This window comes from Rhincodon typus, chromosome 45 (assembly GCF_021869965.1).
Source record: "Rhincodon typus isolate 14 chromosome 45, sRhiTyp1.1, whole genome shotgun sequence".
In the NCBI taxonomy this organism is placed as follows: Eukaryota; Metazoa; Chordata; class Chondrichthyes; order Orectolobiformes; family Rhincodontidae; genus Rhincodon; species Rhincodon typus.
The window spans coordinates 8,363,211-8,377,916 of NC_063376.1; positions in this window are offsets into that span (position 1 = coordinate 8,363,211).

The following is a 14,706-nucleotide window of genomic DNA, read 5'->3' on the forward strand; positions in this document are numbered from 1 at the left end:
TCTGCCAGGATCCAATCTCTAAGCCTGGGAATGTGAGCCTGGTCCACCAGGATCCAGTCTCTAGGCCTGGGAATGAGGGCCTGGTCTACAGGATCCAGTCTCTAGGCCTGGCAATGTGAGTCACAACTCTTAAGAGCCAATCACTCGACATGGTTGCACATCAGACGAGTTCTCAGGGAGCAGTGGGGCCTCCACATATCTTCATGTGTAAAGTGTAAATGGAGGTTCATTGTCTGCTTTTCACACCTGCTCTATATTTAGAAGCTGACATTCTGGGCTGGCTGTGATGATTCATTTCGATTCTTCAGCTGTGAGCACTGGTATACCACTCACCCGTCACTTCCACCCAGCAGTGGGCGCCTGGCTTGATCAGCACATTGACGGTGTTGTAAACTCAGCAAATGCTATTGCTGCTGCTGCTCTACTTGGCATTCGGCCAAATGAAGCTACAGGGTCAGCTCCCTGTACCTATCATGAGCCCTGGGAATGCCTGTCTGACAGGATCCAGTCTCTAATCCCTGGGAAAGTGGGCCCAATCTGACAGGATCCAGTCTCTAATCCCTGGGAAAGTGGGCCTGGTCTGACAGGATCCAGTCTCTAATCCCTGGGAAAGTGGGCCCGGTCTGACAGGATCCAGGCTCTAATCCCTGGGAAAGTGGGCCTAAAATGTCAGGATCCAGTCTCTAGGCCTGGGCTGGGAGATACCTTCTCAGGACAACAGCCCTGCACAGGGGCAACCTTTGACTGGGCAGTCTCCATGTCCACAACCCTTGCTTGGGGTCAGCTTTCCTCTCATCATTATGTCCTGTTGGGTTCTATTCAAGATGGCAGCGGAGTAAGTCTCCTAAGCCGGAACCCCTCCGTTCTGTCCGTTTCTTTTTTTCTCTTTTCATGTCTTTTTTTGTCCTTTCCACTTCCCTCCTGCCCTCAGGCGGCATTGATGGTGGTGAGTTAACCCAGTGCAGACTCCAGGTGAAGCCCAGCGGTGGATTTGATGTGAAACGCAGTGCAGACTGGAGGTGAGGCCCAGCACAGACTCGAGAACTCCCGGCCTTGACGCGAGGCCCAGCGCAGACTCCCAGCCTTGAGGTGAGGCCCAGTGTGGACTCCCGGCCTTGAGGTGAGGCCCAGCACAGACTCAAGAACTCCCGGCCTTGACGCGAGGCCCAGGGCAGACTCCCGGCCTTGAGGTGAGGTCCAGCGCGGACTCCCGGCCTTGAGGTGAGGCCCAGCACAGACTCAAGAACTCCCGGCCTTGAGGCGAGGCCCAGGGCAGACTCCCGGCCTTGAGGTGAAGCCCAGCATGGACTCCCGGCCTTGAGGCGAGGCCCAGGGCAGACTCCCAGCCTTGAGGTGAGGCCCAGCATGGACACCCGGCCTTGAGGTGAGGCCCAGAGCAGTGAAGCCTAGAGCGGGCTTGTCTATTCTGTCAGCATTTATTTTCTTTCTCTTTTTCTCTCCTTTAGAAGGACTGTAATACTGAACTTTGATTTTATTTTTCGAATCTGTACCTGAGATTTTGTACCTCAAAAGTTGTTAGAATTGGCCAACAAGTGGCAGGTGAAACTGAATGCAGAGAAGCATAAAGTGGTTCATTTTGTTCAGAAGAATGTGAAGAGACAACTTAAACAGTATAATTCCGAAAGGAGTCCATGAGCACCAGGCTGTATCTCCACGGGAGGCGATGGCCTAGTGGTAATGTTGCAGGACTGTTGACGCAGATAACGTTTTGGGGACCTGGGTTTGAATCCCACCAAGGAAGATGGTGGAATTTGATTTCAATAAATATCTGGAATTAAGAATCTAATAATGATAACCACGAAAGAATAGAGAGGGGGAACAAAAAATGCCTGTGCATTAATCATTGACTGTGACAGAGCGGGCAGGGAGAGAGCAGTTAACGAGTTCATTATTAAGTCTGCGCTGACTGTCTGAAGAGCATCCTACCCAGATCCAGTCCCCACCCCCACCACCTGATTCCTGTACTATCATGGCTAACCCACTTAGCCTGCATTTTCTGTGACATTTAATAGAATAGAATCCCCACAGTATAGAGGCAGGCCATTTGGCCCATCACATCCACACCAACACTCTGAAGAGAGAACCACCTCATCCCTGTAATTCCCACAGTCAATCCACCAAACCAGCACATCTTTGGGTTGTGGGAGGAAACCCATGCAGACACAGCGAGAACATGCAAACAATTGCCCGAGGCTGGAATCAAACCTGGGTTCCAGGCACAGTGAGGCAGCAGTGCTACCCACTGAGCCACCACACCACACGTTTCCTGCTCCTTATCCTTCAGGCACCATTCCCTATGGAGAAATTGACCAATGATCCACAATAATAATGTTTGGCAAGTCCTACAGTGGTTTTGACACAATCCTGGGCTAAATAGGAGTATTAGGTATAAAAGCAGGGAAGGTACATTCGAGTTACAATGGACCCTCAGAGAGAAGTGGTTTACTGTATTCAACTTTAGACGCCAGACTTTAGGAAGGATGTGAAGGAATTAGAGGGGGTGTGGAAAAATTTCCAAAAGAATGGGATGAGATACCTGAATAGATTGCAGAAGTTGGAATAGATTTCCTTGGAGACAAGAAAGCTCAGAGGAGGATTGATGGAGGTGTTCAAAGATCAGGAGGTGTCTGGATGGAGTAAAAGGCAAGAGAGGGAGGCTTAAGAACCAGACAGCACTGATTTATGAGATAACAAGGTGTAGAGCTGGATGAACACAGCAGGCCAAGCAGCATCATAGGAGCAGGAAGGCTGACGTTTCGGGCCTAGAACCTTCAATAGAGGCAGCAGAGATATCAGAACAAAAGAGGTTTTTCACATAGCGAATGATAGGCATCTAATATGGACCAGTTTGGTGCAGGCAGACTTAAGAGAGCAGCCTTATCTGTATCGAGAAAGGAACGTTATATAGGGGTATAGAGAGAAGACTGAGGAGTGGCACCAGCTAAATTGCTAAGATACAGAGTTGGCACTCACACAAGAGGCCGAATGGCTACCCACTGGGCTGTGACCATTTTATGTTTCTCTGAATCGAGGTCTTTGCAATGAGGATCCGTACCCTGTCAATTTCCGGTCTAGGGGAATGATGCTCGCTTAGGGCGTGGAAGATTGCGAGAGGTCCTGGGTTTAAATCCTGGACGCGCCCTTGTTTTTTGGGATGGCACAGTGGCTCAGTGGTTAGCACTACAGCCTCACAGTACCAGGGACCTGGGTTCGATTCCACCCTCAACAACTGTCTGTGTGGAGTTTCAACATTCTCCCTGTGTCTGTGTGGGTTTGCTCTGGTTTCCTCCCACAGTCCAAAGATGTGCAGGCTAGGTGGATTGGCCATGCTAAATTGCCCATAGTGTTCAGGGATGTGTAGCTTAGGTGGGTTATAGGGGAATGGGTCTGGGTGGGATGCTTTGAGGTTCAGTGTGGACTTGTTGGGCCAAAGGGCCTGTTTCCACACTCTAGGGATTCTATGAAATGGATCACTCCAGAGATCAACTGAGGGCCTCTGTGCAATTTCACAGATAAATAGGTAAACGTGCACATATATCTTGGAGGTAGCCAAAGCTTTTCTTTAATTGAAATGCACCTAGTAGTCAGGCAGGTTTGCAACTGAAAAAAAACATTAGCACCGGTACAAAGTGCAATCGATTCTACTCACACAGCAAACCAAAGTGCAGTCAGTAACCGAAAAGTATTCATGTACACAAAAGGGTTTCTTGAATGTGCAGAACATCGGTGACTGCACTAGTTAAATTAATGCAACTCTATGTACAATATCCAGGGAGTTGAACCACCTCCTAGATAGGACACTCATAGATGCCTATTTTAATTTAACTTAATTTACAGTTGCATTTGAATAAATGCAAGCTATTACATTTTGGTAAAACAAACAAGGGGAGGACTTACTTATACAATTAAAAGTAGAGCTTTGGTGTTGTAGTGTTGTAGAATAGAGAGACGTGGGGGTTCAGGTACATAATTCTTTGAAGTCTGTGTCACATATAATATAGAGTGGTTAAGAAGGCTTTTAGCACGTTTGCCTTCATTGCTCAGAACTTTGAGTAAAGGAGTTGGGACGTTATGTTGTAGTTGTACCAGATGTTGGTGAGGCCTCTTCTGGAGTACTGTATCCAGTTCTGGTCTCCCTGTAATTGGAAGGATATTATTTAAGCTGGAGAGCGTTCAGAAGAGATTTCCAAGGATGTTGCCAGGAATGGATGGCTTGAGTTATAAGGAGAGGCTGGATAGGCTGGGACTTTTTTCACTGGAGCGTAAGTGGTTGGCGGTGACCTTACAGGAGTTTATAAAATCATGAGGGATACAGATAAGGAGTCTTTTCCATGGTATGGGGTATTCCAAGACTATTTTTAAGGTGAGGGGAGGAAGGTTTTAAAAAGCCATGAGGGGGAATTTTTTTTTTACATACAGAGTGGTTTGTGTGTGTGGAATGAACTTCCAGAGGAAGTGGTGGATGTGGTACAGTTACAACATTTAAAAGACATTTGGATAAATACAGGAATAGGAAAGGTTTGGAGGGATATGGGCCAGGAGCAGGCAGGTGGGGCTAGTTTAGTTTGGGATTATGGTCGGCATGAACTGGTTGGACCGAAGGGTCTGTCTCCATGCCTTATGACTCTGTGACTCTATACCTGTCAATGACCCTCAGCAGCAAATCTTAAGTGTGAAATCAGGAATGTTCAGACCCACACCAAGCGAGGTACATATGTTACATTCACAAGGACCACTTGCAGGGGAAAGCAGTAGCTTCCTGAAAGTGAAGCACAGAGGCTGACACTATGTCAGATAGCCCAGCCAGAATGTTCTGCATCGTATCCTGAATCATGACCTGTATATGGCACAAAACATTCGCGTGCGGGACAAGTAACCAGGAAAACTCATAGAATGTTATGATTTTGGCAGGAGGAGCATATCACTGCAGATACTGGAATCTGAACTGAATAATTTAAAAAAAAATACTGGAGATCGCAGCATTTCAGGCAGCATCCGTGGAGAGACAGCAAGCTAACGTTTTGAGTCTAGATGACACTTCAACAGAGCTGACATGAAGTGTGGAGGGGTGCAGATGTGAGAAAAAAGGCCAGAGGGACGAACAGACTGGCTTCGTGGAGTCAGAGGTGAGTTATTCACTGCAGTATTCCTTGCCCGAACGTTTAGCCGCTGTGTTTACGTGGTGAGTTCAGTTGAGTTTCTGGTCAATTGTAACACCTTCCCCCCACCCCCCAACCACCTCCCCAAACAGGATTCAGTGATGGTAACATCAGTGAATGTCAAGGGCCATTGGTGACATTATCTCTTATTAGATGTGGTTGTTGCCGAGCATTTGTGTGGTGCGATGTTACTTGTCACTTATCAGCCCTGGCCTCGACATTGTCCATATCTTGCTGCTTTTGAACATGGACTGCTTCTGCATCTGAGGAGTGCTGGAAATTGTGCATTCACTGGTGAGGCTCCCCACTTCTGACCTCCTGTTACAAGAGGCCTGAGAGCCCCCAATAAAAGGACTCAGATCTAAGAGAATCGAAAAAGGAACTAGCGACAACTTGAAGAAAACTACTACCACATATCGAGTGGTTATGATGTGAAACACACTGCCTGATCACAGTGGAATCATCTCCAATTGTAACATCTAGAAAGGAAATGGTTAAATGCTTGAGAGAACAACAACTTGCAGAGGCATCAGAGAATCCCTACAGCGTGGAAGTAGGCAAATCAGCCCCTCGGGTCCACACCTACCCTCCGAAGAACATCACACCCAGAACCATCCCATCCCTGCATTTCACATGGCTAATCCACCTAAGCTGCACAATCTTTGGGCTGTGGGAGGAAACCCACACAGACACAGGGAGATATGTGCAAACTCCACACAGACAGTTGCTTAAGGCTGGATTCTAACCTGTGCCCCTAGGACTGTGAGGCAATAGTGCTAACCACTGTACCATCTTGAGCAAGACTGTGCATCACTAAATTCATGATTGGAAAAGCCTGCACACTTGGTCAGTGGAGACATTGAACCCATGACCTTGGCAACACTTGCCCCATGCTTTAAGAAACTGAGCTAACCGACCTATGGGAAGGGGAGGCCAAATAATTGGACAGCGAGCTACCACAGGCCAAAAAACCTTTTCCCCGCGCTGTAAAACTCTATGAATCTAAGACGTGGACAGGATTCTCTTGATGTTTCATTCTGAACCAAATGCCTTGCAAGCTGTTTCATGCTTTGTGCAAAAGGCATGCTGACTGCAAAACAAAGGGCTTTATTTTATATTATCTTTGCAAAAAAGGTTACTTTTTTTTATCCACTTGCAATCTGATAACTTTTTGACACTGGAAACCAAGATGAACTGTGCACAATTCGAGCTGTTTACACAGCGGTTACCCTCTACTTATGGATTGTAATGGGAGCGTGGGCAGTGTTCCCCTCTTCACTGAGAACAGGGTGTGAATACTCCCACAGCTCCCCAGAAGAGTCACATCCCACCTGATACCAGCAGTTACATCATTCGCTCGCTATTGTCACTGACTGTCTGTGAGAAACAAACAGGTGCAAACATTTTGGAAAAAAAAAATGCCTCTTTAGAAGGCAGAGAGCTGGCTAATGCCTATCTCTAATAGAATGTCTGACCTGGCCCCAACCAGGAGAGCAACTGTGCCTCTTGCATTCTATATACACTAATCTGATTTTAGCATCAATTGTCTGGGTGAGCTTATCAGATAACATGAGCATTCACGAACACTACACCTGGTGCTTTAACTGCCCTCCAGGCTCACTGGGTTATGAGAATAACCGCAGTCCCACACATTGGTGAGGATATGAGATAGTCCGAAGATGTGCAGGTTAGGCAGATTGGCCATGCTAAATTGCCCGTAGTGTTCACGGAGGTAGAGGGTGCATATTAGGTGGGTCATAGGGGGATGGATCTGGGTGGGATTCTCTGAGGTTCGGTGTGAACTTGTTGGGCCGAAGGGCCTGTTTCCACACTGTAGGGATTCGGATTCTGATTCTAAAGGAGCAGAACATCTCATGGCAGGTGGGTGGGGGGAGTTCGGGGGGATATCAGAGACTCCAAACGTTATAGAAGTCTACAGCACAGAAACAAGGGAACATTGGATTATCGGAGCAGGAGTAGGCCATTCAGCCCCTTGAGCCTGTTCCACTATTCAGTGAGATCCTGGTTGATCTGTGGCCTAACTCTACATACCTGCCTCTCGCTCACCTTAGCTTAACAAATATTTATCTATGTCAGATTGAAAATGAACAACTGGCCCAGCATCCATTGCTGGAAGAGAGTTCCAAACCTCTAGCACCCGTTGTGTGTAGAAGCGCTTTCTAACATCTCTCCTGAATGGTCTGGCCTTAATTCTCAGACTGTGACTGCTAATTCTAGAATCCACAGATGGTGGAAAAGCCCTTTGGCCCACCAGCAATTCTCCTGTCAAAACCACCTATCCCACGAGTCGAATCCCATTTATCAGCACTTGGGCCATCGCCTCGGGTGGCTTGGCATTGCAAGTGTACATCTAAAGACTTCTTAAATGTTATAAGGGATTCTGCCTCCGTCACCCTTATAAGCAGTACCCAGGCTGCTGAGAGTCCCTTGCACAGTCAGAAATACTGCAGGCACAGGAAATGCTGGTGGGGGTGGGGGGAGTTGGGGTAAGATGTGCACATCCCAGATTGCCTTGAGAGGGGATTCCTGGAGTTCCTGCCTTCCTGTACCGTAGAGAGGATTATGTTGCATTGGGTTTGAACGTACAAACTATTTGCATCTTAAACTTCTAACACTCAATTTATAATGGGCTATTTATAACCACAGTACTACATTTTTTCTCATCAGCCTGTTCAGAGATGTCATTGCACACCTCTGCAGCAGGTGGGACTTAAAACCGGGCCTCCTAATCCAGGAGTAGGGACACTACCATTGGGCCAAAAGATGCCTTTTAACTATCATGATCAGAAGGAGGCACAGTGGCTTGGTGTTTAGCACTGCTGCCTCACAGCAATGGGGACCCAGGTTTGATTCCAGTCTCGGGTAACTGTCTATGTGGAGTTTGCACATGCTCCCTGTGTCTACGTGGGTTTCCTCCGGGTGCTCTGGTTTCCTCCCACAGTCTAAGGATGTGCAGGCTAAGTAGATTGGCCATGTTAATTGTCCCACAGTGTCCAGGGATGTATAGATTAGGTGGGTTAGCCATGGGAAATGCAGGTTAGAGGGATAGGGTAGAGGGGGTGGGGGGTGTCTGGGTGGGATGCTCTTTGGAGGGTTGGCATAGACTCAATGAGGCAAATGGCCTGTTCCATACTATAGGATGCCATTCAGCCCATTTTATCTGCACCAGCTCCATGATCTAGTCTGGCTCTGATACGTAGTGCCAAAATCCTGCTGTTTCCCCGTATTGACATCATTACTAACTGAAAAAGCCATTCATTGTCCTCATATATCATTACATAAATATATCATAGACAAAAAGCTATGGGAGCTTAACTCAAACAAAAATAGGTGTATACAATTAGTAGGTGCACGAGGATTTGAACAGCACAGGACTAACATAACCCAAAGTCAGCATGTTTTTCTTACGCTGTTAACTGTACCAGAAATATTCTCGTCAAGTTCACAATTCAAATTATACTCTTTCCATTAGCTGGAGGCTCAACTCCATCTTTAAGATCATTTTATGATATAGTGACTGTTCATTTTCTGTTCATAAAATCAAAATGACTTCTATGTAGGTCATCCCTTTGAATCCAATCAAATTCCCTTTGGCTGTTTCAGGTTGTTATTGAGCTGCTTTCTGTGTTCAAGTAAAAGTCTTTTATCTTCTCACTGGCTTTGTCCTCGCATCACTTTGAGATATTTCACCTACCACACATATCTCTTGGTGTATAAATATTTGCAATTCTCAACACGAGCTGGAAGAACAGCATCTCATTTTCTGCTTGGGGACTCTGCAGTCTTCAGGACTCAATATTTTAGGGTCTGAGCACCTTCTTCCATGTCCTTTACCCATCCCCACACCCAAGGCCCCTGCTTTCAGCAAAACCAAACCATTCTCATCTAATCATTGTCCCCATTAGCAGCTTCTCTCCTTCCCTGCCTTACTATCAACCATTCCTCTGTCTTTCTCTCCCTTTCTCAGCTCTGCCTAACTTTCTCTCTCTCTCTCTGGGCCAAGCCTCCAGCGATCCGCTCACCCCTTTTCCCCACCCACCTCTTACCATCGGCGTAAATACCACCTTCTCCCCGGCTACTAGTTAGTTCTGAAGAAAAGTTCCGGACTTGAAACGTAAACTCCACGGATGTTGAGTTTCTCCAGCAAGCTCCGGTTTTGTTCCATTATGTGCATGTTCTTTTCTTCCTCCCTTCCAAACTAAATCAAGCCCCATTCCTCCCCAAGTCCTCGCAAAAGGCCAAGATTTTAAAATAAGTGAACAAACATCCCTAATGTCACATTGCTGGGAAAGATGGGCCAGGATTCTATATCTAACAATCGCAGGTAAACTGTTGGCACATAACATTACAATTGAAAACACTACTCCACTTATAAACTAACTATTACGTGCACACACAGACAGGCAAACAGGCAGGGAAAAATTGGTTATAGGCTAAGGAAATCTGGGAATGCAGTTTTTATACATAGGTTTCTATTCATAGGCCCACAGATCGCTGAAGATGGCAGCGCAGGTAGGTAAGGTAGTAAAAAAAGGTCTATGGCATGCTTGCCTTCATTGGCAGGGGCATTGAGTCTAAGGATAGACATGTTATGTTGCAGCTTTACAGGACTTTAGTTAGGCCACACTTGGAATCTTGTGTACAGTTCTGGTCACCACACTACCAGAAGGATGTCGATGCTTTGGAGAGGGTACAGAAAAGGTTAACCAGGATATTGCCTGGCATGGGGGATTTTAATTATGAAGAAAGGTTGGATAGACTGGGTTTGTTTTCAGGAAGTTGAGAGGTAACCTAATAGAAATTTGGAAGATTGTGAATGGCATGGATAGAGTGGAAAGTGTGGGTTTTATCCCAGGGTGGAGGGGTCAATTACTAGGAGGCACAGGATCAAGGTTAGTGGAGGGAGTTACGTTAAAAGAGATGTGTGAGGCAAGTTTTTCGTACAAAGGATGGTGAGTGCCTGGAACATGCTGCCAGAGGAGGAGGTGGAAGCAGACACAGTAGCAGCATTTAAGAAGCAACTGGACGAGTACATGAATTGGAAGGGAACAGAGGGATATGGATCTTGTAAGTGAAGACAGTTTTAGAATGGAAGGGCAAAATGTGTCAGCGCAGGCTTGGAGGGCCAAAGGGCCTGTTCCTGTGCTGTTTTGTTCTTTGTTCTTTGTAGAACAATAAAACCAGAACAGATAGGAACAGGAGTAGGCTGCTTCAATCCTTGAGCTTGTTCTGTGGTTGAGTAGGATTAATGCTAATCAGATATTCCTCATGTCCACTTTTCTTCCCTTTCCGTGTAACAGTGATGAAGTTGCTGAGATGAGCTTTATGCTGGTCAGATGTTGCTATTCGGTCATCTTCCTCTGGATACTTTGAAAGAGGCACAGGGTGGCTGGCTCCCTTATAAAAGATCTCTTGACATGTCAGCTAAAACACTACCTATATAACGGCTGAAGGAAAGACACATTGGTTTCCTTCAGGTTTAAAGTGGGTTTTGATTGCAGAGAGCAAAGAGAGAGAGCTAGCCGAGATAAAATCACTTCTCACATTGTCTTGTTTCCAGCCCCTAAGCTGTTCAGTAACCGCGAACCGATCATACGATTATTGGCAGGCGAAATGATTTTGTTGTTGATAACAAGTCACTAGACCATAGACCTTTTTAAATTTCAAAAATGTACTTTATTCACAAAAAAATTCTTTATATATGTGCATAGTCGCTAGACCAGTGTATGGTCGCTGCACATTGAGAACAAACAATAGCCCAAGACATTTCTTACTTATACAAGACTATATTTCCATGCATTTGAGGCATTGGGAGGGTCCAATAACTGAACAGACCCCCAGTCACTAGTCCATAAAGCAGCTGAGCTGCATTTGTACACAACTCCTTGGCTCCAGCTCATCTATAAACCAGAGTTTGATTGCCGCTTGTTCAAACAGCTCTTTAAATGATGCTTGCCATGAATGTCAGGTAACCTGCTTTGCAAAACTCCTTTAAAGAGCTGGTTTGAAATGCACAAATTAAAAAAAGGCATGGTCTTTCAGGAATATCTTTTATATTCTCCTTACTCTTCGTCTTTAATGAGAGAAACAGGCTTTCAGCGAGTTTTTGATTTCAGCTTACTGTGGAAAGCATGTTCATCTGATAACACCCGATTCAAATATATCTTAACCACTTTGTTTTGTCTCCTCATTGTTTCTTCATCTATTGTGACTGACCCCGCAGGTTTACTCTTCTGACCTTTTAAAACTTGAACCTGTTTTTCCACATTGCACATCTCATGTTTCCTGTTCTGTCAGAAACCAAACTTTTCTGTACTCTCTTTGCATTTTGTTTTGTTTTTATGCACTCTCTACCAACTGTCTGGTTTATCAGCGATACCTTTTCCTGTTTGACGTTTATTCACTATATTGCACAAACATCTCTGATATTCTTGGTGTACTCTGTTTTGCTTAAATCTGTCACAGATATGGAGGAAGTTGGCCTGAAAGCACCGTGGTGAGAGAATGTTTCGAGTCTGGTATGACTGTTCTTCTGAATTTCAGAACAATTCAGGAAAGGTCAGTTCTGAAGAAGAGTCACACATTTAGCACAAAGGTGCCTTGTCAGTCGCAAATCAAACGTAGAGGGTGACAGGCATTATTTTAGTTCTTTCTTTCTGGTTCTGACCAGTTCATCCCTTTCTTTTCCCAGCATTCCCCTGCTCATTCATAGCTACTGCCCTCTGTCAGTATTCTATTTTCATGTATACTGGGGAGGACAGAAAATGCGTCCCTCACAGCTTGCGAACAAGTCCTTTAATTTGATCCTCATCAATCCAGAATACTTTTTTTTCTCTTAAATTCCTTAAGGAGAATCAACTCTCATATAGAGAGATAAATTACATTCTCCCCGTGTCTGCGTGGGTTTGCTCTGGTTTTCTCCCACAGTCCAAAGATGTGCAGGCTAGGGTGGATTGGCCATGCTAAATTGCCCGTAGTGTTCAGGGATGTATAGATTAGGTGGGTTATAGGAGGATGAGTCTGAGTGGGATACATAGAGATCTAAAGGCTTTTTTGTCCCATCAGTTACGGTCCCAAGGAAAAAAACAAGCACCTAACTATCCGAATCCCATTTTCCCAGCATTTACAATCAGAGAATCCCTGCGGTGCAGATAGAGGCAATTCGGCCCATCAAATCTGTAATGACTCTCTGAACAGCATCTCACCCTATCCCTGTAACCCCGTATTTGCCATGGCTAATCTACCTCAATCTATTTAGGGCGGCTCAGTGTTTAGCGTTGCTGCCTCACAGCTCCAGGGACCCGGGTTTGATTCCACCCTCGGGTGACTGTCTGTATGGAGTTTGTACATTCTCCCCGTGTCTGCGTGGGTTTGCTCCGGTTTCCTCCCACAGTCCAAAGATGTGCAGGCTAGGGTGGATTGGCCATGCTAAATTGCCCGTAGTGTTCAGGGATGTATAGATTAGGTGGGTTATAGGAGGATGAGTCTGAGTGGGATGCTCTGATGGTCGGTGTGGACTTGTTGGGCCGAAGGGCCTGTTTCCACACTGTAGGGATTCTATGATATACCTGGCCTGAACACTACAGAGCAATTGAGCATGGCCAATCCACCTGACCTGCACATCTCTGGCCTTGGCCCAAAACTTTGTATGCCTCGTGATGAACGTTTCTGCCTCTACTACTTGTACAGGCAGGGAGTTTCAGATTCAAAACACCCTCCGGGTGAAAATGTTTCCTCCAAGACTCCTGCCCTTTGCCTTAAATCCATGCCCCTGGTCATTGATCCTTCCATCAAAAAAGAAAGGTTTCTTCCTGTCTAAGCTATCTATGTCCTACAACTACACATTTCCTCTCATTCTATTCTATTTTTGTCCCCTCACTCAAGCTATCTCTGTCAGCCTGCAACATTCCTCCAAATTCTTCACTTTTCCCGATATGTTTGTGTCAGCTGCAAATTCAAATGCCATGCCTCCCACTCCCCTCAACTCAGTCATTCACATAAACTGTAACAAGCTGAGTGCCCAACACTTGCAAATCTCCACCTCTTATATCCTGCCTATTGGAAAAAGAGCCTCTGTTATCTGCCAATCTTCTCTCTGTGCTAATATGAGTTCCTACCATTTTCCCTCCATGTGGTACCTTATCAAATGCCAAGTTCAGTTTGTTTACAGGCTTCCCATTACCCATGGCTTGTGTTTGTCTGTCAAAGAAACATCAATAAATTGGTTAAACAAAGTCAGAGAGAGATCAAAGCACTTAAGGAGGCCCTTCGGCCCATCGAGTCTGCGCAGGCAAAAACAACCTGTTTGCCTTCATAATTGACCTGATCGAGGTCTACAAAATAATGAGAGGCATAGGGGATAGGGTGGATAGTCAGAGGTCCCAGGGTTGAAGTTTCAATTACAAGGGGACACAGGTTCAAGGTCAGAGGGGCAAAAGTTTAAAGGTGATGTGTGAGGGAAGTTTTTCCACACAGAGAGTAGTAGCAGCCTGGAATGCACTACCAGAAAAGGTGGTGGAAGTGGACACATTGAAGACATTTAAGAGGCACCCAGATGGGTACATGAATAGGGAGGGAATACAGGGATATGGATCGAAAAATGGCCAGTTTGTTTTCAGTCTAACTGGGGCATGCTGGTCGGCACAGGCTTGATGGGCCAAAGGGCCTGTTCCTGTGCTGTCCTGTTCTTTGATCTTTCTGCCTTACCACCCTTACAGGGAGTTCCAGATTACTGGCACCCTCCAGGTGAAAATGTTTTTCCTCACATTCCCTCTAAACCTCCTGCCCCTTCCCTTAAATCTATGCCCCTAGTCACTGATCCCTCCATCAAGCTGTCTACCCTGCTTTTATCCCTCATAACTCGATACATCTCAATTGTGTCTACTTCTCAATCTCTGCTGTTCTATGGAAAACAACCCCAGTCTGTCCAATGTCTCTTCATAACTGAAACTCTCCAGCCCCAAGGCAACATCCTGGTAAATCTCCCCCCTGTCCCCTTCTCCAGTGCTATCACACTCCTCCTATAATGTGGATTCCAGAACTGCTGCTAATCTTTGAGCAGAGGCCTAACCAATGTTTTGTTCAGTCCCAGCATAAAGGGTGGCACGGTGGCTCAGTGGTTAGCACTGCTGCCTCACAGCACCACGAGCCTGGGCTTGATCCCACCCTCGGGTGACTGTCTGCGTGCAGTTTGCACATTCTCCCTGTGTCTGCGTGGGTTTCCTCCAGGTGCTCTGGTTTCCTCCCACAGTCTAAAGATGTGCAGAGTAGGTGGATTGGCCATGCTAAATTGCCCACAGTGTCTAGGGGTGTGCAGATGAGATGGGTTATAGGGTGATGTGTCTGGGTAGGATACTCTGAGAGTTGGCGTGGACTTGTTGGGCTGAAGGGTCTGTTTCCACACTGTAGGGATTCTATGATTACCTCTCAGCTCTTAAACATGGTTTTCCTTCCACCAAACTATGCTGAGTCATTTCAATCACCTCGAGAGTTTCTAAGTACCCAG